Genomic DNA, 26,210 nt, shown 5'->3' on the forward strand with positions numbered 1-26,210 from the left:
CATTTGAAATGGGCCTGCCTTGCAAATCTGTTTCATCCAAGAATGCCTGGATTTGGCAAGAAGGATATCACCATCATGTTTCTCCAGGCCTCCATTTTGGCTCCTATATTAGGGGAATGATATATAGTTTTCCTGTAGCCAACAATTAGGAACACTATCCAGTGTTGTCATGCAGTTCAGCACTGAGCTACCAACCCCTGTGGGAACAGGGTTTCTGGCAGAAGAATCTCAGAAGCAAAAGGATCTTTAGCCAAATCAGTCTATCATTACAAGGATTTCTGAGTTCTTCCCTTGCAGTCATCAAAAGAATAGTAATAATTATTGAGAAATTTATTTAATCTTTCATTCAATAGGCTATATCATGCTTCTAGAGCTAATGTGCATTTTCTGTGCTGCTCATTATATCCTTTTATATTCTTCAGTGACCATGTTTTCATGCACCTCTTATCCCCCTTTGGCAGGCAGATTTAACACTTTCTGTGTGCTAATCATTGCTATTTCCTGGTACTAAGGGTTCTTGGATATTGTGTGGTAACTTTAACTACTTATATGTCTCCTTCTACTCATTAAACCTCAAGACAGTAACTCTTGTTAGTTTCGTCCTAATGCTATTTGCTCCGGTTCTCTATTCCTTTAGCAGGTCTAATAAGATTTCAGTTCTTTACGTTGGATCATTATTCTTCAGTCTCTCTCTTTCATCTCTAGAGAACTCAACCAGTTCATTCCCTCCTTTTATTTTGTCCACCTTTTGCTATGATGAACCCAGGTGACTTGCTTGCTAATCCTCCTCCCCCTCTTCCTCCTCCTTTGTAAAAGATGGTTTCTAATCATAGCTCCAGCTTGTTTTTCTTCTTCTCCTCCTTTATGACAAAACTTCCCCTAATAGGTTTCCCCCGATTACTAAGATAGGGCCCCATCATTTTATCTTAATAAAACAAAATTAGTAGCAAAAGACATGTACAGGATTAATACACATAGCAAACAGTTGGCATTTATACAAATTCCATTTCTGCAGCATTTTTCTAGAGCCATGTGCTATGTGCACACAGATACCAAGTTATGCTGCCATTTGATGTTCTCTAGTTTGCTATACTAGGGTTCACTTTCCTTCTGATGACGTTTAGTCACATCCGGGGATGCACAGGATTCACACACATGAAAAGGGATGTCAGAGAATTCCGCCACGGATCTCGGTGAGGCCAAATGCCAGTGCATTCGGCCCCCTGAAATCCATGGTGGAACGAAGCCCCCTCACCCCACGTAAATACGTAAATATTTACGTAGCTTATCACGACAAAATACAGGGACGCAAATGGCGGCGGCTACAGCAGCTGCCATTTGCGTCCCTGCAGGCTGCCCAGCGGCCGGATGTCTGGCTGCGGGCGGCCCCGGCTGGTGGCTCCGTGGAATCTCCGCGGAGTGGAGACAGCTGGAGAGAATTTTGGGGGGAGGGACGGAGCGCCTCCCCCCCACCACAAAAGTCACCCTTCGAAAAGGTAAGTGACTTTCGTACATCCCTACACATGAAGTCATCTGTATTCATGTCACTGGAGGTGGATGCTGGTGCATGTGGATTTTAGAGGCCCTTGCAAACTGAACGTGTGCCCCTGCTTGTATGCCCATGAGGAGGACTTTCAGGCAAGCAGGGCCTATGTGCCTTGATCTTGCAAGCCATTGCACTCCCTATTTCCTTCCCCAAGGCCCAGTAACATGCCATCAGGCATGGAAAGGAGGCAGTGGTGGAGCATCTTTTCACACCAAGGATGTGAATGAGACAACAAGTATCAGGAACCCTGATGGGAAATAGACAGTATGCATATCATTTTTCCACTGGGGAGAAGGCCGAGGGCCAAATTCTGCACCTATATTCCAAAAGTCAGAAATAAAAGTAAACCAGAAGTATACAGATGGCAGGTGGGGGACATGCAGGAATAGATTGGAAAAGTTAACCTGGGATGAAACTCTCTTCCCATGCCATATTCAAAGGACCACAGAGCTAAGGAGGTCTTATCCTCCTGGATCCATGCAGATTAAACAGAGTACAAAAATCAACCATCTGGAAACATTTGATGCCAAAGGAAATGTGATGTGTTTTTTCTGCCCTTTGCCATCCACCCCATTTCTTTGACCTTCTTTTTAGACAAATGGCTTGTGCTTCTTTATGTCAGTTACAAACTGTTTTGTCTTCTTAAAAGATAAATTCGTTCCATAATTCACTCTTCTTCTCCTTCTCCTTCTCCTTCTCCTCCTCCTCCTCCTCCTCCTCAGCCATTAACCACCAGCTAGGATACATGACAAGAGTTCATTAGAAGATATTCTTCTGATTTAGCTTTTGAGCCTCTGAGAAACTGTCTTTTAAGTGTTAGGAAACTACTTAGTATTGAATACATGTCATAGTCCTCCAATTAATAAGAAATATGAATAAGCAGAGGCTGTGTGTGTGTGAGCGTGTGTGTGTGTGTATAGATAGATAGATAGATAGATAGATAGATAGATAGATAGATAGAGTCCCTCAAAGAAGTCCCATTAACTTCAGTGGATCAAATTCTCTTGTAATCTCAACAGAACCTCCAAGGATGAATCAGTATTGGATCAATGAATTGCTCCAGCTATGGGTCGAATAACATGTTCCTGAAAGTGGGCTGCAGGTTTGACTCTGAAGATGTGGTTTGAGTCTTAGTGCAAGGGCATGTCATTATAGGATAGCCTCACCACCTAGCCAAGCCACACTCCCAAATGTTTCCTTTAATCTCTTCTCATGGACTATTCATGTAATCATTAGGAATGTAATAAAGGAGGTGCAGGGAAACAATGGGAAGCCTGTGTATACATGGCACCCTAGCTGAGTGCCCCTGCTGCCATATGCATGATTGGTAAACTCTGTACCAAATGCCCCCAAAACAATCTTTCTGGTGATATGCCAAAAATTAAATCTTGCATGTGGTGCTGGACATGCATATAGGCTTTACCAATGTCTATCACAGACAATTCTGTTAATAACAGATCTTTAGTTTCATGTGTCGCGCTTTTTGTATATGTAATATGTATACAAAATATACTGGGCTCATGCCCTGAAATCTTCAGGAGAGGCCCTTCTCGTGGTCCCGCCACCATCTCAGGCTTGCCTGGTAGGAACATGAGAAAGGGCCTTCTCGGTGGCTGCCCCAAGGCTCTGGATCTCCCTGCCCGGGGAGGCAAGGGTGGCACCCTCCTTGGGTATGTTTCCACATGCAGGTAAAAAAAAATTGTTCCAGCAGGCCTTTGGGGATAGGTAGTCTCTGGACCTGTGAGAATATGATGGATTGATACTATTGTTTAGATTGTTGCTGGCTTTTTAAATTCTAAATGTTATGCAATTATACTATTATTGATGATTTAATTATATTTTTAACTTTTGTATATTTTTATGTATATGTTTTAACTGTACAAGTTTTTAATGTTGTAATGTAAAGCCGCCTTAAGTCCCAGTATTGGGGGGAAAGGTGGGATATCAATATCAATATCAATATAATAATACATCCTGAGCATCACATGTACTAAGGTGAAGCCAAAATGTGGATCATTTTCATGAACCCTTTCAGTGCCCCTGATGCAATTGACTGAACAACATTAAAATTAGGGCTGTGCACCACCTCATTCTGAAGTAGGGATGGGGGAGAATTTCTCCCCGAAACTTCGGGGGGCCAAGTGCCAACGCATTCGGTCCTCAGAAGGTTGTTCGGGGAGAAATTCTCCGCCCCCCGCCCCCCCCCGGGATGGGACTTACCTTTCACGAATGTCCCTCCCGGCGGCGGGTCCCGGCGGCGGTTCGGCAGGTCTTCGTCAGGGGCGGGGGCGGCAGCCGGTTTTTCGACCGGCTGCCGCCGCCGCCATTACAAGAAAAGTAAAAAAAAAATGCCCCTGTGATAGGCTACGTGACGATTAACATAGCCTATCATGGCTGACTTTGCAGATCTAGCCATGATAGGCTACGTTAATCGTTACGTAGCCTATCACAGGGGCATTTGTTTTTTTTCTTTTGAAGTTCATGGCCGGGGAGACGGGGCGCTTCTCCCCAGCCTGAATTTCGGCCAGGCGAGGCGGGAAGCCTCCCCTCCGGCCTGAATTTCGGCCGGGCAAGGCGGGAAACCTCCCCCCCGGCCTGAACTTCGGGGGGAGCAGCGAAGCGCCTCCCCCCCACCGCGAAGCAAGCTGCGAGACCAGGTAAGTGACTTTCGTACATCCCTATTCTGAAGCCCGGACAACGAATTGAAGCGGGCTGCTTCGGAGGTGCGTCTGTGTGGTACAAGGCAGAGCAGAATAGCAACGAGGCACCCCGGAGCGAAGCAGCTTGTATACAAAGTGCCTCGTCCAACTTGGTGATTCGTTCTGAGCAACCCAGACAGCCTGGCACCAAAAGTATCAACTTCAGAAAGTTCAGCAAAGGGTTGAGGAGGAGGAGGAGGAGGAGGAGGGACCTTTGGAGAATGGAAACTCCAGTTGCCAAATCAGGGCTGACCATAACTCAGCAATCTCCAATCGGAGACAGTGGTGGAGGAGGGGGGAAGATTGCATAACTGGAGAAAAATGGCTGCATTTCAGAGACAGAGATCATTCTGGTGGTGTTACTAAGGGATATGAGAAGTGAGAAAGGCTCCCCCCAGTCGCTGCTCCAATTGCCGGTTCCTCTGCCTCTGCTGCGATTGCTATATTCTTAAAAAAGATGGCGATAGAAAGTCTATGTGCACATAGACTTACACGCAAAAAGTGCTGTGAATCACTCAGGCAGGAGGGGGAGGGGAGGTGCACATCCCCGCCGCTTGCTGCTGTCTCCTCCTTGTGAGCAGGAGACAGCTAGGAGTCCTTGGGAGTGTTTCCACCAGCAATTTACCCCCTCAATTGAGAAGGCACAGCCCCTCTTCATTATAGAGATCCTGAGGGTTAAAACGGGGACTGGTTTCCGTCTTTGTGTTGGAAGAAAGTAAAACAAGGATCCATGAAATCAAAAAGGGATCCTCGTGATTTCATATGATTCTTAAATGGGAGACTTCCCAAACCACCATCCATTCAGAAAGCACATCTGTCTCTATGGACTGAAGCAGAAAAATCATGGATCCGCCACTTGTGGGTGCAGCCATGGTGCAAAAACAGGGATCTGAGGAAGGGATCCTCTTGCTTTCATATGATTTTTCACACCACTTGAGGTGAAGCAGAAGATCTGGGATCTGCTGGGAAGCAGCAGATATGGGATTCCTAGTGTGCATACTTGGACAAAGATGGGTTCTGTGCTTTGATGGGGGGTGGTTGGGCAGGGGAGACCCAAGGTAAAAATTCAGAGGATTCATATTGAATTGGGCATCTTATCCATGGCTTTATAACATGATGGTGCTATGAAGCCTATGTTTTTTTGTCACTCAACCAATGGGCAAAGATGTGCTCTGTGATATGACGGAGTTTGGGGGTATCTGTCTTGTAAAAGTCATGAGGATCCCTAAAGATCCCTGCCTCAAATCCATTTTTTTCCACTGTGGCTGCACCCGCAAGTCACAGATCCAGGATTTTTCTGCTTCAGTCCATGGAGGTAGATGTGCTTTGTGATTGGATGGTGGTTTGGGGGGGGGGGTTCTCCCCTTTAAAAATCAGGAGGATCCCTTTTTGATTTTTTGGATTTTTTTTACCCAGTCCCCTTTGTGTTTACTGCTCTCTTTCCCAGCACAAGCCTATGTCTGTCTACTCAGAAGTAAGGCTTGCTCCTTAAATACAGGTGCATCTGGACTTTCAGGGGAAAGAAGAAAGGGGGGAGAGGGGGGAAGCCTTTCTAATTGGTTGAGCAGCCCCTGCCAGTCAGATGACATTCACTCCAACTCCCACCCCCACTAGGAAGTATGTTCTCAGAAGCGATTTTTACTGGTGCAGAGAACCTGCTCGTGGAGGCCTGCATGGACCACATTGCAGCAAAGCTGATTCCTTTTAAATTAAAACCCAGTACTCCTCCATTAGCTTCTCCTTCTGCTGTCATGGAAACATAGCCACAGACAGGCGAGCAGGCAGGAGGGGCGGCGGCATGGCGCTGAGAGGTATAGCTTTTTGCTTTGAGAGTTTTTGTGGAAAAACTAAAAGGTCAGCTGCACATAGCACAAAGAGTACTGGGCCAAACTGTCTGACATTTGGCAGGTGTGATCCCCTCCATGTCATCAGAGAGGCCCCCAAGTTTCATATATTATCATGAAAACTGAAAAGGTTATGGCCATTTGTGTTTTCCCATGCAAGTCAATGGGAAAACACCCAAACTGAGTGGTCCAGATATCCGAATCTCACTTCAGATCTGGAACCGAGTCAAAGCGGAGGGGGTCTGAATCAGTCCAAGTTGAAGTGGGGCTGGTTAAGAGGGTCCAAAGCAGCATTCAAAGCAAAGTGGGGGGGTCCATGCACAGCCCGAATAAAAATGTGTTTGAAAAATGTGTACATCTGAAAAATGTGTATGAAAAAAGGGTACTTTTTAAAATGATCACAGACAGCCTTTATAATGCATGGGAGGAAAATGTGTACATTTAAAAAATGTGCACAGTTAAGTTCAAGCTTTGCTGATTTTCACATCTCCAGTCATCACTCCCATTATGTGATCCCTAATGAGCTGGGATAATATAATGAGGGTAAAGGAGGAGGGGTACACCAAAGGAACATCAGACAGGAAAAACACAGTGACTATGAAGTAATGTAAAAAAAAACCCAAACCCATTTGGGAGGGTTGAGCAGAATGTCACATATATCCCCCAAATGCCATTCTCATACCAAACCTGTTTGCAAGCAACTGCATCCAGGACAGCCCTGGTTCTTATCCTAGCTAGTTAAAATGAGCTCTTGACATCTTGTTCCATCCAACTCACCACCATTCCATCAGTGTGGGACCCGGTCAAATTCTGTGTATGCTAGGAAGTAGTCTATCTAGCCAAGCTTTTCCATAAAACTTAAATATACAGGCTTGACTCCACATCAATAATTACACATTGAGATTCTCCTTTAATCACTGGTAATGTGTTCCTTGATTAACTAATATCGCCAAATATTGGGTAATGAATGCATACATCATTAACGAGATGGAAAGCCTGTGCTTGAAGTCTATTGGGAAGCATCTCGGCAGGTTGCAAAACTGCATCTTCAGCAATCAACCTTGACCTGAAGTTTGAGCACTTATTAGTTGTCATGGCAATAAGAACACTACCATGATAGGAAAGAGAAATTAGCTAGATTCCATTTAAAATTACTCTGAGAGAGGCTACGTTAGGAAGATTTATATACTAGGCAAAGATGGATAGTGCCTGCTTTTGTTATAGCTCAGTGTTTGGGGTGGGGGTGGGGAATCAGTCTGCATGATGAATGTGAGTTTCTTATTATCTAATATAGTTTTATCTAACTTCGTGTTTGCCAGGGGAGTCACACAATGGACTGAGTAAATCATTTTTTAAAAAGACACACACACACACACACACACACACACACCAACAACAACCTCAGCACAGAACAAAATGCATCAAACACATTAAATGTGAATCCTCCCCAGCTCCCAGTAAAGGGCGGAGGAGTGGAAGACCATGAGAAAGAGGGAAAGAGAAATCTTGATGAGCACTATCAGTGCAATCCTATAGATGTCTACTCAGAAGCAAGCCCTACTGAATTCCATGAGGATGACTCCCAGGAAAGTGTGTATAGGGTTGCAGCCTCACATGCAAATCGCACCAGTTTGGGGGTGGGTGGGGGGACTGATAATTATTGAAATCGCAGCAGGTCTGGAGGGGAAATTTTACTCTTACCTCCCCTGTGGGCATTTGCATTGGGATGAAATCCCCCACTGGCACCAATGCTAAGGGCACTGCTGCCATAAGAACTTACGAAGAGCCCTGCTGGACCAGACTAAAGGCCTATTTAGTCCAGCATTATGTTCGCACAGTGGCCAACCAGATGCCTATGGGAAGCCCAGAGGCAGGACATGAATGCAAGAGGGCATATCTGGTGGTTCCACATGGACCCATGGCCCGGCTGGAGCCCACCAGGAAAAGAACATTCAGTGTAGTGGCCCCTTTCCTGTGGAACTCCCTGCCTTCGGAGGATAGGCAGGTGCCAACGTTGTGTTGTTTTCGGCACCTCCTGAAGACACTGCTATTTCGAGAGGCCTTCCTTGAGTGACCAGCCACAGTTTATTAAACTCAGAATTTGTTTCTTCTGAAATGTTTCAATTGTTTTAACACGGTGTTTTATTCTTTTATCTTCATTGTTCATCGCTCCAAAATCTTTTGGTGTGGACCGGTATATAAATATTATAAATAAATATTGTAAATAAATAAATATTGTATAAATATTTAAATAATATTTATTTAATTTTTAAATAACATTTATTTAAAATATTTAAATAAATAAACATTGCAAATAAATAAATAGGAGACCCTCTCACACATGTTTTCCAGCACTGGCATACAGAGGTATACTGCCCTAATCAGGGGTGTATGGACTCCACCTACCTGGGTCCACTGGGGGTTCTGGGGGGGGAGGTGATCTGGTCCTCCCCCCCAGAAACCTCCCCGGCCAGCTCTGCTCTGCGGTGAGTCTGCGGAGCCGCCAGCCGGGCCGGGGCCGGCCACTGCTGGACTTCCAGCCACGGCTGGTCTACAGATGCAAATGGCATCCGGCATAGCGGACGCCATTTGCGTGCCTCCCTTTGACCATGATAGGCTACGTAAAGATTTACATAGCCTATCATGACAAAAAGGGAAGGACGCAAATGGTGTCCGCTATGCCAGATGCCATTTTGCATCTGCACAGGGCAACAGATGGACCCAGCCAGATCCAGAGCCGGCGGTGCCAGCCTGCCAGGTAGGGTCCAGCCAGGTCGGACTTCGCGGGGTGGCGGGGTGGGGTGGTCTGTTCTGCCACAGACTCTGGGGGGGGGCGATTCTAAGAATCCGGCCTCATTGGAGTCCATGGCAGAATTCTCCGCCATCCCTAGCCCTGATACATGAGGGAATATGCAATCACCATGACTAGTAGCCATTGACATCCTTCATGAATTTCATGATATACTTTTAAAGATGTCCAAGTTGGTGGCCATCACTACATCTTGAGGCAGTGAATTCCATAGTTTAACTGTGTGAAGAAGTAGTTCCTTTTGTCTGTCCTGAATCTCCCATCATTCAACTTCATATGACCCTTGGTTCTAATATAGGGAGAAAGACATCTCCCTATCTACATTCTTCATGCCATGTATAATTTTATGCACTTCTATCATGTCTCTCCTTACTCACCCTTTTTCATACTAAACAGCCTCAAATGTTGGAATCTTTCTTCATAGGGGAGTTGCTCCAGCCCTTGTTCATTTTGGCTTCCTTTACTTGTACCTTTTCCAGCTACATAATATCCTTTTTGAGGTGTGGTGACCGGAACTGTACACAATATCGCAAGTGTTGAATGATAGCTTTGTATAAGGGCACTATGATATTGGCAGCTTTGTTTCCCATTCTTTTTCTAATTATGCCCAACATGGAATTTGCCTTTTCCACAGAAGCTGTGAACAGGGCTGACATTTTCATCAAGCTGTCCACCGCAGCCTCAAGATGTCTTTCTTGGTTAGTCGCTGCCAGCTCAGATCCCATCAGCATATATGTAAAGTTAGCATTGTTTGCCCCAATGCCTACCTGAACTACATCTGAGGAACAGTTTCATACAATTGCAGGATACAGTACTGACAAATTAATGTCAACTGAAGAATAGAACCTAGCTGTTGGGGAGACACCCTAAAGCATGTGGCAAAAATAACATCTGGCAAGCTGACAGGTATGCACAGAGACACAGAGTTTTGCAGGTTTTCTGCTCCTGAAATACAAGTCAAGACAATTCCCTGCACTAAAAAAGAAAGAAAAAGAAACCCACCACAAAACACTAGGTAGTTATTTATGGCCCAAGTGTAACTGGAGGGATACTAATTCTGAAATAATATAACACAGTTCATCTCTTATTCCCACTAGAGAAGCAAAATGACTATGGGCAGTTTTATGGGATATCATAATGACTAGTCCAAAACATTCATGCTTTCCACCTGGCTGGCATCAAATCATGTTTTGCCTGGGTTATTTTCTTGTTTTTGTCATTGGCAATATCAATAGTTGCTCGGGTGAGAAGACAGTTAGCAAAGGGCCAACAGGAATTTGGAATGGAGGTGAAGGTTAGACAGAGATGAGATTTCAGGGTCTGGAAGAGACTAGTGATGGGCAAAATTACCCCAGGTGATTTTGTTATTTCCTCAGAAAATAACAAATTCACCCATGTTAAATCCAGACACTAGGGTAAAAAATGACCAGGTTGTAGGTCATTCCAAAATATTTGTGTGCCTATTTAACTCTTAACACTCGCATTTGGCAGAAAATACCTTAAAATGATACAATCAATGCCTTCAACAATGCACAGTTTAAGGCAGGGGTAGGTAAACTGTGGCATTCCACATGTTGTTGGACTACAACTCCCAGCATCTCTCACCAATGACCATGCTGGCTGGGGCTGATGGGAGTCGGAGTCCAACAACATCTGTAGGGCCATAGTTATCCCACCCTGGGTTCAAAGGCTCATTCATATGTGTATGTGCAGCACACCAACTGGCAGTATGTATGTATGAATGGGCCCTCCAACATTAATACAGTACTTTCCCACAGAGCCTGTTCTGCCATTCTTCAAGTGTATAGTGTTAAAATATGAAGACATTGAGTGAATCAGCCTGACTCCTAAGGGCAGAATGTTACTTGCTATTTGTGGTTGCTGCTGGAAAATGATTCTTCATTCATGCAGGTGATCCACATGTCAGGTAGGGATGTACGAAAGTCACTTACCTTTCCGCGGATTATGTTCATGGGGGGAGGAGGCATTCCGTCCCTCCCCCCCGAATCCTCGACGGGGGGGAGGCGGTCCGGTCCTCCCCCCCGGAATCCTCAACGGCTGGCTGTGCTCCACGGCAGCTCTGCGGAGCAGCTGGCCAGGCCCAGGCCAGGGCCGTCCTCAGCTGGATGTCCAGCCGTGGAGGGCTCTGGGTGAAAAAAAACAAACACACATACGCAAATGGCGGCGGCTATGGCTGCCGCCATTTGCATACGCGTTTGTTTGTTTTTTTAACCGGGATGTGATAGGCTACATAAGTCTTTACATAGCCTATCACGTCTCTGTAAAAAAACAACAACAACCCAAACCTCCAGACTGCAGCCGCTGCCGCCTGGAACATCCACCCCAGGTAAGTCTTGTCCCGGGGGGGATCCATGGGGGGGGGCAGGCCGTTCTGCCACAGATTTCAGGGGGCTGAATGCACTGGCATTCGGCCTCACCGAGATCCGTGGCGGAATTCTCTGACATCCCTAATGTCAGGTAGTAATGTTCAACTGCTTGTCTCATGTCTCATGTACTGTCTAAACACATGGAACATCTGGATGCATGACCTTGCTTGATTGAAAGTAAGCTTGATTTCAAAGCTACACATACATTGTCTGATGGCTGCAACATCAAGCTGGGTCAAAACCTTGCTGGTGCCTCAGGAGGCATGCAAAGGCTACAACAGGGGTACAGTCCAGTATACAGTTACCTGGGGGAGAACTTCACTGAACACAGCAACTTGGGTATTTATGAGTAGGGATGTACAGATTTTGTTACATCTGTTCCATCTGTGTTTTGCAGATTCTCAAGCATCTTTCATTCCATCATCCACTCATTGACAGAACTGGGTTTTTGTACAAGAATTTCATTCATTTAGAATGTGAATGCGGACCTGCACTGATGTATACTTGTGGTCATGCACACATGTAGTGGCACACTTGCGCAACCCCCCCCCCCCGCAGTGTTTTCTTTTAAAAAAAAAAAAAAGTACAGAAGTCTGCAGAGACTGCTCAACAAAAACCAGTCCACTGTGGAATCCACAGTTCAGTTTCATAGAAACCCGAACTACTTTGAATCTGTTGTGGATGTCTCCAACATCCCTACTTGTGAGTGACTAAATATGTATAGAATTGTGCTGTACATCACTTATGTGTATTTCTCCCCCACCACCCCCATTTGAACTGGGCAATTCATAATTTAGACAGACGTCAACTTTACACCCATCATAATCCTTGCTTTTCCTCCTCTTAGGGAGCAATCCTGTGGCCGCTAGTCAGTGGCTAGATGGCCATAGGAAAGGTTGGTTCCTGAGAACCAACCTCCACCCCATCCTGCGTTGCTCAGAAGGGGAGCGTGGAGTGGCAAAAAATGGGGTGTTCCTGGGGGCATGTCGGGGTGGGGCAGTCGGAAATGCTGGTACAACACATCCAACGTGTCATCCGGCTGCTGCTTTCTGTGCTCCGAGATCCCACGGCTAGAGAGCCGAAATTGGTTGTCTAGCCATAAATGCAGGGAGGCTGAAGTGCAGAGGGGATGATCCCCTCCATGCTTCTCCTGCCCTGCATTGGATAGGTGGTCGCCTCCGAGTCCGGAGGCGGCCACCTATCCCAGTAGGATTGCACCCTTAATTATCAAATACCCTTTGATTTCTTGCCAAGTCAGTCTTCTGACACCTCATCATAATATTCTTCTTGCCTTGTTGTTTTTTTAATGCCGCAAGCAGGGCTGAATACATCTTCTGAACAGCAACACTGTGGAGCATTTAGGACTCAATTTATATTCAAGTGTTTCCTTTCTTTCTTTGGAGATTTGCATTGAAACATTGCTATTTAATGATGACATTGTGCTCATTCGGTGCAGCGCTACAATACAGAACTTGCTAGTTCTTTTTCTTCTTTCGTTTTTTAAAGCAGAGCCTCTCTCACCATGCTCATTTACATTGTCTTAACACAAGTTCATTTTTTAACTTCACTTTTGTTGTTGTTGCAGCGATACGTTATTAATGCAAGCAAACTCATTTCTCTTCCACAGCTGAGAAACATGTTAATGTGGAGCTATACTTCACTTGGCTTCAAAAGATCATAACTAACTCTCTTTCAAAACATGTTCATTTTTTTTAGCCATGAAATTTCTACCATCTAACCAGAACTCTTTTTTCCCTCTCTCTCCAAACACTCGTTAGATATCCAGGGGTGGTGTGTAGGGGTGGGGGTGAGAGAGATGAATTGTTGAGGCTCACATTTTCTCCTCTGGCTGAAAAATGGATTGGTTATTCTATCGATTCGAATCCACAAATATATCACCTGACATCTTCAGTATTCTTACTTGCTATTTTAGGGATCCATTCTACACACATTGTCTTGCATCTGGCTGACCCGATCACAGTGATTTCAGCAAGGTTGCAAGATTTATTTTTGGCTTCTGCAGTGGGAGCCTTTTCCAGGGAGAAGTCCAAAACAGCAGCAGAACATTTAATTAGCATGACTCTAAGAGTTACCTCTCACTGCCTGACTGAGCTAGGACAAAGAATCCCGCTTGAATTTGCACAGAATCCTACTGCTATTTCTTTTAAAAGCAGATTATTGCAGTGCAGGGGAAGGATCAGTAACAGCACATTATGTTGAGAAATGTGCTGTATTATTGGCAGGAGGGAGTAATGAATTTAACAAATAAGTCTCCAATACCTGTGAGATGTTGAAAAGCCATAACTGTATTTAGGGGCTAAGAGAACCCCTTTGAAAAATAGTCTCATTGAATCTCTGCTTGCTTCCCATGGAATTGTTTGGATATTTTGCTTCACTGGTAACTGTTATCCCAAATTCCCCTGGATTTGGTATTTCCCTTCACAGGAGATAGGATGAGTGGGTTTATGGGGAGAAAAGAAGGGTAAAAGGGGACGATTTGTGGTTGGCTTCTTTTGAAACTCCTGTGTAAATTTAAATTTTATGTGTATTTTATATACCAATTCAGCTGTTCCCTCTTGGGGTGGGCGAATCTGTCAGTTTTGCTGTCTCCTGCATTCAAATGTTTAACATCTCAAGTTCTTTCTCTCCTAAGTATGAAGGACTTTGCTATTTTTAGTATATTCTTATCAAAAATGAACTGAAATGAATGTTTCACCCATTAGCACCTGTCAAATTCAGTAGATACAGCTGTTCCCAGCATGGAGGGGGCCATGATGTACCTGCTTGAAGCAAATTCTCACCCACAGCAATTCCATTCCTCGGGGACTACAGAGGTGAAGAAATTCACCGGCCAGAGGCACAAGGCCTATTGGCAAGATGCATCACCTCCTCCCTGCAAAAACACCAACAAGGGATGATCAGCTTGTCTCCCAATGGATGTAAATAGCTACTAACGACTTGCCTCTTGATTCTGGCATTGACAAATGGATTTTCCTCCTTTACTTTTCCTTTCCACTTCCCTTGGGTATCTTGCCTTTTAGGGGTTCATCACACGGAGATGAACTGTGGTGCTGGAGGAAAATTCTGAGAGTGCCTTGGACTGCAAGAAGATCAAACTAGTCCATACTCCAGGAAATAGAGCCAGACTGCTCACTTGAGGGAAGGATATTAAAGGCAAAACTAAGGATGGACGAAAGTCCCTTACCTGGTCCCGCAGCTGTTTTCGGTGGGGGGGAGGTGCTTCGGTTATCCCCCCAAAATTCATGGCAGGGGGGAGGCGCACCGCCCCTCCCGGCCGAAATTCAGGGCGGGGGGGGAGGTGCCCCATCCCTCGCCACCGAAATTCTGGCCGGGTGGGAGCGCCCCGTCTCCCCGGCCACGAAATAAAAAAGTTATGGGAAAAACAACAACAACGTGATAAGCTACATAACGATTTACGTAGCCTATCACGGCTAGATTTTCAAAGTCAGCCATGATAGGCTACGTAAATCTTTACGTAGCCTATCACGTTGTTGTTGTTTTTTAACTTTACTGGGAAATGGCGGCGGCAGCAGCCGGTCGGAAGACCAGCCGCCGCCGTCGCCACAGCCAAAACGCCGCCAGGAACCGCCACCGAGAGGGACATTCGACAGAGGTAACTCCCATCCCGGGGGGGGGGGGGCGGGAGGGGCGGAGAATTTCCCCACCAATTTTCGGGGAAGATTCCTGGAGATTCGTGGAGAAATTCTCCGCCATCCCTAGGCAAAACTGAAGTACTTTGGCCACATAATGAGAAGACAGGAGACCCTGGAGAAGATGCTGATGCTGGGGAAAGTGGAAGGCAAAAGGAAGAGGGGCCGACCAAGGGCAAGATGGATGGACAATATTCTGGAGGTGACGGGCTCGACCTTGGGGGAGCTGGGGGTGGCGACGGCCAACAGGAAGCTCTGGCGTGGGCTGGTCCATGAAGTCACTAAGAGTCGGAAGCGACTGGCCGAATAAACAACAACAAACAAAAACACACGGAGCTTTTATCCTGCTATTGAGATGGCTCTGTCACAGAACTTTGAGGACTCTTTAGATGACACCGTTACCTTCCAGGGTGTCTCCCACCATTTCCCCCAGCCTATCCCATGTTTTCCCCAAATGCAAAAATGTGGTATCTTTTCCAGCCCACGGAACCGGAGCACCATGACCTCCCCATGAAATTCTCCAATAGCAGGAGAAACCAGTTTGTCTGCCTGCTGTGAGCATTTGTTTTCAGTTGCTGGGGGTGCATGTGGTCAGGATGATGAAGGCATTGAGGATGGGAGCTGGGCATGCAGGAGCAGATTGGACAGGCACGAAGGTAAGAATCGCCTGCCAGTTGCAACTCCTGCCTCCGCTCAAGTCTTGCTGAGGAAGGACTTTCCTCCATTCCCAGGTGTCTGCCATGTAAATGCTTGAGCACATTTCTCAGCTGGAGGGAGAAGAGGGTAAAATGCTGCCCTGCAATGAAGGGAGACATAGGGGTGTACAAAACCCCCCTTACCTTCCATCCGTGGGGGTCCGGGGGAGGAGGCGATCTGTCCCTCCCCCCCGGAATCTTTGACAGCCGGCTCTGCTCTGCAGCGAGACTGCGGAGCCGCTGGCCGGCTCCGAAGTGCCAGTGATATGGCCGCCATTGCCATATCACTGGTGGGCCGGAGTAACTGTGGCCGCAAATGGCGTCCTGGATGCCATTTGCGGCTGTAAAGGCCTTTTTGTTGTTGTTCAGTTGTGTCCGACTCTTCGTGACCCCATGGACCATAGCACGCCAGGCCTTCCTGTCCTGCACTGTCTCCCGGAGTGTGCTCAAGTCCATATTCATTGCATCAGTGATGCTATCTAGCCATCTCATCCTCTGCCGTCCCCTTCTCCTTTTGCCTTCAGTCTTTCCCAGCATCAGGGTCTTTTCCAGGGAGTTTTCTCTTCGCATTAGGTGGCCAAAATATTTGAGCTTCAGCTTCAGTATCTGTCCTTCCAATGAGCACTCAGGGTTGATTTCCTTTAGGAGTAAAGGCCTTAGTTTAAGGTAAATGCAGCCATTTACAACTGCATTTACCTTAAACTAAGGCCTTTACAGCCGCAAATGGTGTCCTCAGTCAATCCTCTCTGGAGCCAACCGGCAGGGAGGATCCGGCCAGCGAGGATTCCTCTTGGAGGTGCAAGTAGGAGATCCAATCCTCCGTGGACTTTGGGGGGGCAGATTCAATAGAATCTGACCTCATTAGGGTCCATGGAGGATTTCTCCAGCATCCCTAGGGAGACACATTTGATCCCCCAACCCACCAAGCTCAGAAGCAATGTCCTGAATGTTGATTCAGAGCACCCCATTAAATTCAGTGGGGCTTACTCCCAAGTAAGTTTTCCACGGGTTGCAGTCTTACAGGGCGCTCTTATGTCTACTCAGAAGTAAGTCCAATTGAGTTCAATGGGGTTTACTTCCATGTAAGTGTGCTAAGGGTTACAGACCAAAAGCACAATCTTACATTTTATGTCTACTCAGAAGTAAGTCAGAGGTTTCCTGGGGGCTGTGAGAGAAGAGTACAGCAGAAGTTAATCTCTGAAAACAAGACTGCCCCTCTCCACCTTTGGCACACATGCCAGGGAGGGAGGGAGGCACTCCCTCAGTTCAAACCACATGTCTGCCATGTAAAGGAGCCCTTCCTAATCCTTCAAAGAAACCGAAAGCAGGAAGCTCTGGAAAGCATATGGATTTTTGTGGGGGGTGGGTTGCTTAATGTAGAAATACCCTTAGACTGTAACCCTGATAGCAGGGCCTTTTGATTTTGATTTATGTACCCTGCCTAGTTAATGTAGAAATAGTAAATAATGATAATTCATGCAGATTTTGTCAACCTGAGCTGTGGTCCTCCACTGCCCTTGCCACCCTTGGGCAGCTGCCAGAGCTCCAATGCCCTGGCAAGGTCCCACTGCTCATGCTTGCTCTGGGCCCACCTTTAATCCCCCTGCTGACCTCGTGCTCAGAGCAGCAGCAGGAAGCTAGGCCCAGCTGCTATTTTAATTTCCCACAATGCCCTAACATAGGATTGTAGGAAATGGGGACATTGTGGGAAATTAAAATGGCAGCCCCCAGCCATATGGTGCTGCCTGCCACCACTGCCAGGGAAGCCCACCAGAGCAGAGCAACAGAGGAAAGGGTCCACCAGAGGACACTGCCCAGGGCCCCCTCAAACCTGGAGCCAGCCCTGGAAACCAGGAATGATGAAGAAACTCATCAATCAAAGCTGAGGAGCTGGCCAGGGTAGCCAAGTGTCCTACTTTTTTGTCGATAGCTCTCTATTTCAAGGGTTTTCAGAGGACAGTCCGCTGTTTGAAGGCATACTCTGTTTGAAGAGCTGTCCACCCAAGTCCAGTTTAAAGAAAAAGTACCATAAGAAGAGAGAGTGGAAGGGATCTTGAAGCTGCCAATGAATAGTCAGAATCTGGACAGCAAACAGAGCAGACACACAGGTCACTTGGTCACAGTTTTCCTGACTTTGTTGAGATGTACTTTATTTCTATTTAAAAGATAGTAATTATTTTTCAATTTGTGTCTATACACATGAATTAGGGCATGAAAATGTTGTGCAAATCCCTGTCCTCTCTTTTTGGTGATGCACTTCTTCTTCTTTTTTTGGCCCTCCTAGAGCTGCCACTGAATTTCAGCAAAAGTGAAATGTCAAGCCCAAATGGGAGGTTCCTGCTGGAGTGAAAGTTTTGATTCCCCCCCTTGGTTTTTTCTCCTCTCATTCATTTTAATTCATTGTCTATGGACAAAGGCTTTTTAAAGGAATTCATTAGAAATTTAACCCTCTCAAATTCTGAAAGCAGCTTGGGAAAACTAAGTAAATGTTAGTATTAATGTGTTTGGGAAGCTGTGGGTAAATACTCTATTATATTCTGGGATAATCTCAGTTGCGTGCTTACTTTGAATATTAAAAAACCTAACCACCGGAACAATATCAATACAAATATTCTTCCCATATTTTTTTTCTTCTACACTGCTGTGCATATTAAGTAGACAGATTATATAGAATTTTCCCAAAGAGATGTAAAATCAGAGTGATTGTTTTCATATCACTTGTCACAGGCAGATAGATCATGGCCCACAGCTACTTAAATACATCCTAGAGATGTCAGGATTGATTCTGAGTGCAGGGAGATAGTTAGAAGCTCAGAATCAGAAGAGGAACAGCCAGAACCAGGGGATGCATTTTCCCAAGCCAATTCAGATATGGGTAGGCATGCTTCTCAGGTTACTAACTCACAGATGGCCTGGCCTGAAGCCCCCCCCCCTTACCCCCCTCTGCAAGAAGCCAGGAGAAAGAGGAGGAGGAGGAGGAGGAGGAGGAGGAAGAGAGTGGGAGCTGTGACCTAAGAGATGCTAGACTACAGCGCACAGCTAAGAGGGAAACGTCAGGGGCGGACCTCAGATGGTCGACCCGGTTAGCGATGCATGAGAGGTGACGTAGGGAAGTATCATTGGAAGGGCGGGACATCCCTCCCTAAGTTAGTCTAGCCAGCAAGCCTAGGGATGGGCGGATTCCCTACGTGCTGGTCCGGGTGGGAATCTACCCTTGCGGGGAGGTGATCCGTCCCTCCCCCTTGAATCCATCCGGGTTAGGGATGTACGAAAGTCACTTACCATTTTGCAGATCTGCTTCGCAGTGGGGGGGAGGCACTCCGTCCCTCCCCCCAGAATCCTCGATGGGGGGGAGGCGCTCCATCCCTCCCCCCGGAGTCCTGCCTGGCCGGCTCTGCTCCGCGGGGATTTCACGGAGCCGCCGGCCGGCTCCGCCAGCAGCCGGACATCCGGCCGCTGGGTAGCAGGGACGCAAATGGCAGCAGGTAGCCGCCACCGTTTGCGTCCCTGTATTCAACCGTGATAGGCTACATAAATATTTACGTAGCCTATCACGTCGGGGTTAAAAAAAAAACACATATGCAAATGGCGGCGGCTATGGCAGCCGCCATTTGCGTTCCTTATTTTTCGCCATCTTAGTCTAAGTAAATATTTACATTGGCTAAAACAGCAAATCAAAAAGGAAAGCAAATAGCGTTCCCCTTTATTTTCACCGTAATAGTCTACGTAAATATGTAAGAAAAAAAGACCAGACTGCAAATGGCGGCGAAGACCAGCCGCCACTGCTGCAGCCACGGCTGGAGCCGCCGCCATCGGGAACATCCGCCAAAGGTAAGTCTCATCCCAGGGGAGATCCGTGGCGGGGGGGGTGGCAGGCCATTCCGTCACGGATTTTGGGGGGCCGAATACCAGTGCATTCGGCCTCACTGAAATCCATGGTGGAATTCTCCGCCATCCCTAATCCAGGTTGGCTCCACACCGCAGCAATCCTGCAGAGCCATCTGCCAGGTCCACATCACTGGTGATACAGCTGGCCGCCATTGCCGTGCCGTATCACTGGGCTAACTCCGGACACAAATGGCATCCTTTATGCCATTTGTGGCCATAAAGCTGTTAGGTTAACATAAATGCAGCCATTTTACAGCTGCATTTAGGTTAATATAACAGCTTTATGGCCGCAAATGGCATCCACTATGCCATTTGTGTTCCTGCTTTCTCATGCGATAGGCTACGCAAACTATATTTAAGTAGATATTTGCATAGCCTATCACGTAAAAAACAGGGATGCAAATGGCGTAGTGGACGCCATTTGCATCTGGAGTTAGCCCAGCGATACGGCATGGCAATGGCGGCCGGCCGTATCACCAGCAATGCGGACCTGGTGGCCGGCTCCACAGGATCACAACATGGAGGATCCAACCCGGATGGATTCTGGAGGGAGGCAGAGGTGAATGCCCCATTTTGCCACGGACTCTGGAGGCTGGATTCTTTGGAATCCGGCCTCATCGGGGTCCGTGGAGGAATTTTCTGCCATCCCTAAGCAAACCTCACTTCAAACCATAGGCAACGGTGTTCCGATTTGAATCCCCTGGAGGCATTCCTTTGTAGCCTGAAAGTCTTCGAGGATTTGCATCTGTAATGAACCTGTTGATAATGAATTAAAGGCCTGAGACTGAAACCTCTCTATTTGTGTGTGTGAGTGTATCAGGAAGAATGGAGCCTGAGGGAAATGTGACAAGTGACTTGTTTGAGACCCACAGAATTCAGGAAGATCTTTGTATACATATCTTCAGTTTGTCATTCAGTTCCAACGTCAGGGACTGCCACAATTGGAGTCATAATTACAGCAGGTTAATTAACAAATACAGTTGATTTGTTATGTATCTGTTATTACTATTGATACCCTATTTTTCAGTAAAGCTACTGTATATCCAAGGCAGCTGATGATGGTCAAATAGAAATCACTGCCAAAGAGCAGGAGGTAGCAGGTGGACAGGAGATTTCCATCACAGAAACAGCAGATGGGCAAGAGAGAAGAACAGAATCCTTCTACCACTCAGCCAGTCTCCATGGCCAGAAATAATCCTAGTTCAAGGGGAAGAATGACTGGGGAGGAGTCTGTGGGGAAGACTCGTAGGCAAAGTTTCAATTCCCCTTCCTGGCCATTACTTTTTCACTTGGAATCAACCCTCCATCCCGACCCCATATTCTTTCCATTTGTGGCGTCTGTCCTAATTCTGATTTGTACATTGGAGATCCTTCCCTGTGATTATTTATTTAGTTATTACATTTCTATACTGCCCATTAGCTGAAGGTTTCTGGCAAAGCTTAAAACCGTAAAATATTTTATTTATTTATTTATTTATTTATTTCATTTCTATGCCACCCAATAGCTGAAGTTCTCTGGGCGGTTCACAAAAATTGAAACCAAAAAGCATAGGATAATACGACAACATAGTAAAACATAATATAAAAACCAATACGCTTAAAACAAAATGAAGCCAAAGTAGTAACCAAGATAAAAGCCAGCATCAGTGCAAAGATCTCAAAGTGCACTAACACCATTTTTAAAATGGAAGGGATAAAAAGCCTGGGGAAATCAAAAGGTCTTCACCTAGTGCCAAAAAGACCACAATGTAGTCAATGTAGGTGAGCAACACTGGGGAGGTAATTCCTCAATCAGGGTGCCAGCACTGAAAAGGCCCTCTCTACTTCGTAGCCACTGCCTTACTTTATTTAGCGGGGATACCTGGAGAAGGGCCTCTGAGGATGATCTTAGGATAACGGTAGGGAGGGAGGTATGAGAAATTCATTTCAGTTTTGTTTTGATCAGGATTTACCCTGTTTGCACCTTCTGGATCAAACAGGGACTCAGATGCAATCTGCCGTTGAAGTCCGTAATTTCATTTCCAAGCATGCAATGTAATTTGCAGACCAAAGAAAAATGTGTTCGATGACAGTATGCATGCATTTGAAGAACACATATGAAAAATGTGTGCTTTTGAAAAATGTGCACAAATACACTTTAATCAATGATAGAAGAATGCATATATTTCAAAGACACACACAACTGATGTGTAAATTTCGGAAAATAAGCACAAAAATACATGCAGGTTTTCATATGAAAAAACAACAAAGCTGGTAATCTGATATGGAGTCAAGCTGGAATGCACTTCGAGATGGAATCTGGAGAACTTCAGCAAACTCGACTTTTGTTGATTCACACATCCCTACAGGTAGGTAGATATGGGAGGAAACAATCTGGTTCTATGTTCTGGTGGCAGAACACATGTTCTGGTAATCTCTAGACTAGAGGCCTCTCCATGCATTAAAATCATAGAATCATAGAATAATAGGGTTGGAAGGGGCCTATGAGACCATTGAGTCCAACCTCCTGCTCAATGCAGGAATCCAAGTCAGAGCATCCCTGACAGATGGCTGTCCAGCCTCATCTTGAATACCTCCAGTGTGGGAGAGCCCACTATCTCCCAAGGTCATTGGTTCCATTGTTGTGTTGCTCTAACAGTCAGGAAGTTTTTCCTGATGTTCAGCTGGAATCTGGCTTCCTGTCACTTCAGCCCATTATTTCATGTCCTGCACTCTGGGATGACCGAGAAGAGATCCTGGCCTTCCTCTCTGTGACAACATTTCAAGGACTTGAAGAGCGCTATCATATCTCCCCTCAGTCTTCTCTTTTCAAGGCTAAACATGACCAGTTCTTTCAGTCTCTCCTCGTGGGGCTTTGTTTCCAGTCCCCTGATCATCTTTGTTGCCCTCCTCTGAACCCTCTCCAGTTTGTCTGCATCCTTCTTAAAGTGTTGTGCCCAGAACTAGACACAATACTCAAGATGAGGCCTAACCAGTGCTGAGTAGAGGGAAACTAGTACTCCATTACTTATATGGAGGGGGTTAATATGTATCAGGACAAGTGGTCCCACACTGCTGCCCCAGCCCAAACATCACCTGGCTGAGTTAGGCTCACCCCTCATGTTCATGCATTTAAAGCGGGCATTGTAAAGGAAATGCTATGAGTGAGAAGCTGCTCAAACACAGAGATTTGTTTACAGATCTCAGTGCTCAACATGCAAACATAAGCTGCAGGGCTAGCTACTCCTGCAATGTGAGAATACCCTCCACAGAACTAACACATGAAGAAGGTTTAGACAGAGGAACTATGTGGGTGGGACAAATGCCATAGCTCCTTCCTGTGTGGATGTTCTGGTGTTCTTTGGAAGGATGGAACCTATGTGGCAAGGGTCTTTGGTATTTGCTCCATGATTCCTCTATCTAGAACAGGGGTAAGCAACCTTTTTGGGTCTGTCAGCACATCTGGCAATTTGAGAAACTGTTGTGAGCACCACTACAAAATGGCTGACATGGGAAGCGCACCTAATCTCAAAGGACAAGTAACCTGCCCAAACAACTGCGTACAAGGCAGAGATGAGGGCTGAGTCACAACCCATGAAACAACTCCTATGAACCCAGAGTTTCCAGTGTCTTCCCCCCCTTTTTTTCTTGGTGACTGGGTGCACTGCAGAGGACAGCATCAGCCTGTAGCTGTCTGCCATCTTAATTTCCTAAGAATGTCTGTGAGCCCCATCAGGTAGCCCAGAGGCATTCATGGGAAATGAAGATGGCAATGACTGGAGGCCCTCGCTTTGCTTAGAAGTGGTCCCAGCTGCCAGTAAGAAATTGTCTTAATTTTTTTAAGTGGGAGGGGTAGGGCACCAAGAAAGGTTCCCGCAGGCACCACCTTGTCTACCCCCAGTCTAGAGGCTGTGGTATTGTATTAAGTAGGCCTTAGAGTCTGGATGTTGGGTGCTGCGGTTTTGCACCCATTACAATCTTTCTTTTAAGACTCAATTCTCACTTGGCAATTTGTGCTGACTTTCCCTTTCAGGAAAGACAGCAGATGGGCTCAGTCCCTTCCGGATCACTCTTTCCCTTCATTGTATGGTGGTGGTATGGGATTCTGCAACTTAAATGCCTGTACACCGGTCACAATTTTTACTGAAATTCATTTTTTTCTTAATTGACCTTATTGTGCCTGGTCCAAACATTATAATAACTCCATGTATTGTATAAGTGAACAACCAATAGCAAAGGACTTTTTAAACAATCAAGGAAAGCTTATGCAATCTTCTATGGCATTTTGGTGGTCCTAATAAAAGTGTTGCCTAACTGTAGATTTGGGATTTGTTTCCACTCCCCTGGATTTTGGTTTTGTTTATAAATGAATCCAGATTAACCCAGAACAAGACTAATTATCTGGAACAATACACCAGTATGTATCTAGAGAGTCTGGGTCAGGATCCTATCTCCCTCCATAGATGGTGAGTAAGGGCCACATATTTTATTTGTTTATTATACAATTCATACTCCACCCTTCTATTGCAATCACAACACCAGGAGTGGCTTACAACAATTTAAAAAACTTCACAAAAATATAAACATTGATCAAATACCATAACAATTATTTAATGCCATGATAAACCTTTAAAAAAAACAGAGACAGGAGAAGCAGATAAACACTTTAAAAAACAGGGGATCAGCCTATTAAAACTATCTAACTCAACAGATCAAATGGCTGCCTGAACAAAGATGTTTCGACCATATGACGCAAGGTCAGGCAAGAGGAAGCCAACCTAATTTGCTAGGAAACAAAGCAAAGGACCAACTGACAGTGCATCCAGTTTATACATTTATAGGTGTTAAAAAAAATTATAAACAGATTTTCAAAATGTGATGTGAAATGTTTTGGCATAAAACGCCAGCCTCAGTCACAAGTCAGAGCATGCTACAGTATCACTTATAATGAACCCAGCCAGAAAGAATCAGGAACAGGCCAAGCCTCAAGGGCGGCGGGGGGGGGGGGGGATTAATGTTCAGCACCAGTATTGAAGAGCTAATAACCATTAATAAACATCATGGTTTGTTTCATCTCATCCTTCATACTAATATTGGGTTTCAGGTGATCAATAAACATTGCATCCTAAATCTTCCTCTTTGGGAGGTTCCATTCAGTCATTAGCACAGAGATCTTCACTAAAGATGCTTTACGCCTTTACCAGCATGTTTCTCTGTCATATGAAGGGACCACGATCTAGCAAGCATTTCATTATGCTGAATATCTGCCAAATGCTCTTTATGTCTTTTCAGGAGAGGTCTTCCAGTTTCACCAATGTAAAAAGAATTATATTCCAAACACTCAGTTTTGTAAATAGCACCTTACCTTCCACACAGATAGGGCATTTCTGTGTCCAGCATTTGTTATCAATAGCTGGCACTTTACAAGAGGTAATTGAAATGTTACCGGGGCAATACAAACAACGTTAGCCTTGATGTTACGACAATCAAGGACTTTTTGGGCTTCCCATACAAATCTGTCAGTCACAAATGGAATTTTCAAAACAGGCAGTCTTTTGATATACCTCACACTCCATTCAAAAAAAGCCAATGGCTTTTTTTGATTTCTCAGAATAATTAATTGTAGATACCCCAAGAGCTTTCTGAATCATGTTCTTTACCACCTGCCTTTTCACCAGCACAGGGTGTGCAGAATTACAATTCAATAATATATCCCTTCTCATAGGTTTCCTATGCCACCTTTTCAGACTGCCCATTATCTTTAATTCCACTTCCAAAAAGGGAAGCCCAACAATCTGCATTTGGCTGCTCCCATGTTAACCTTATACTGTCCACTCCATTCATTGCATCAAATTCTTTATCTGCTTCTATTGCTGTATGTGTTATAATTATAACATCTTCTATATATTGAAAATACAGGATAATGTCACAATCAATACAGCATCTTTCAGCTGAGTTCATATATGCAATGGCTAATAATGGTGCCAATCATTTTTTTTTTAAAAAAAAAATTATGAACTGGATGTGCTATTGTTGGTCGTTCATTTTGTTTTTGGAGTGCTGTGTCATGCACATCACATCGCCTATGTATCAGTTTATTCCCAGAAAAGGGAACACCACCATTTTGACCCAGCTACAGAAAAGGCCCTTTCCCACATCCCAACAAATCATGCCTAGGGAGGAACAAATCTGTCAGTTCCATTTTCTCCCACATTCAAATTATTTAGATTCATGTTCTTTTCATCCTCAGTACAGAGACATTTGCAAATGTTGGTAAATTTCTCAAAAAAAAATAAATAACTGACATGAAATTCTCACCCGTCCCTAATCCCATGGAATTCTTACCTAGAGCTGTGTGCAAATGGCCTTTCAAAATTCTCCAGCCTATTTCTGGGCAGAGAAACTGGGGGAACAATTTCACTGAATTTCTCCTAGAAATTCTCCAACAGTTTCTCACAGACAGAGCTCACTATTGGCAGGGGTTGTAGCACAGGTTCTTACTTTTTTCCTAAGGGGTTTTGATTTATTGCACTGCTCAACAGCATCAGTTATGTTGAGACTTCTACTTTTCTGAGGCAGAATTTTGTATTTCTTTTGGTTTTTGAGCTTACCTAATCACTGTGAGGTGGCCAAGGGTGCTTTGTGTTTTCTCTCCCTATTACACATCTTTCCATTGTTCTGTAGCCTCCCAG

This window comes from Heloderma suspectum, chromosome 4, assembly GCF_057233095.1.
Source record: "Heloderma suspectum isolate Gila_16-S chromosome 4, 16-S_ref, whole genome shotgun sequence".
Taxonomy (NCBI): Eukaryota; Metazoa; Chordata; class Lepidosauria; order Squamata; family Helodermatidae; genus Heloderma; species Heloderma suspectum.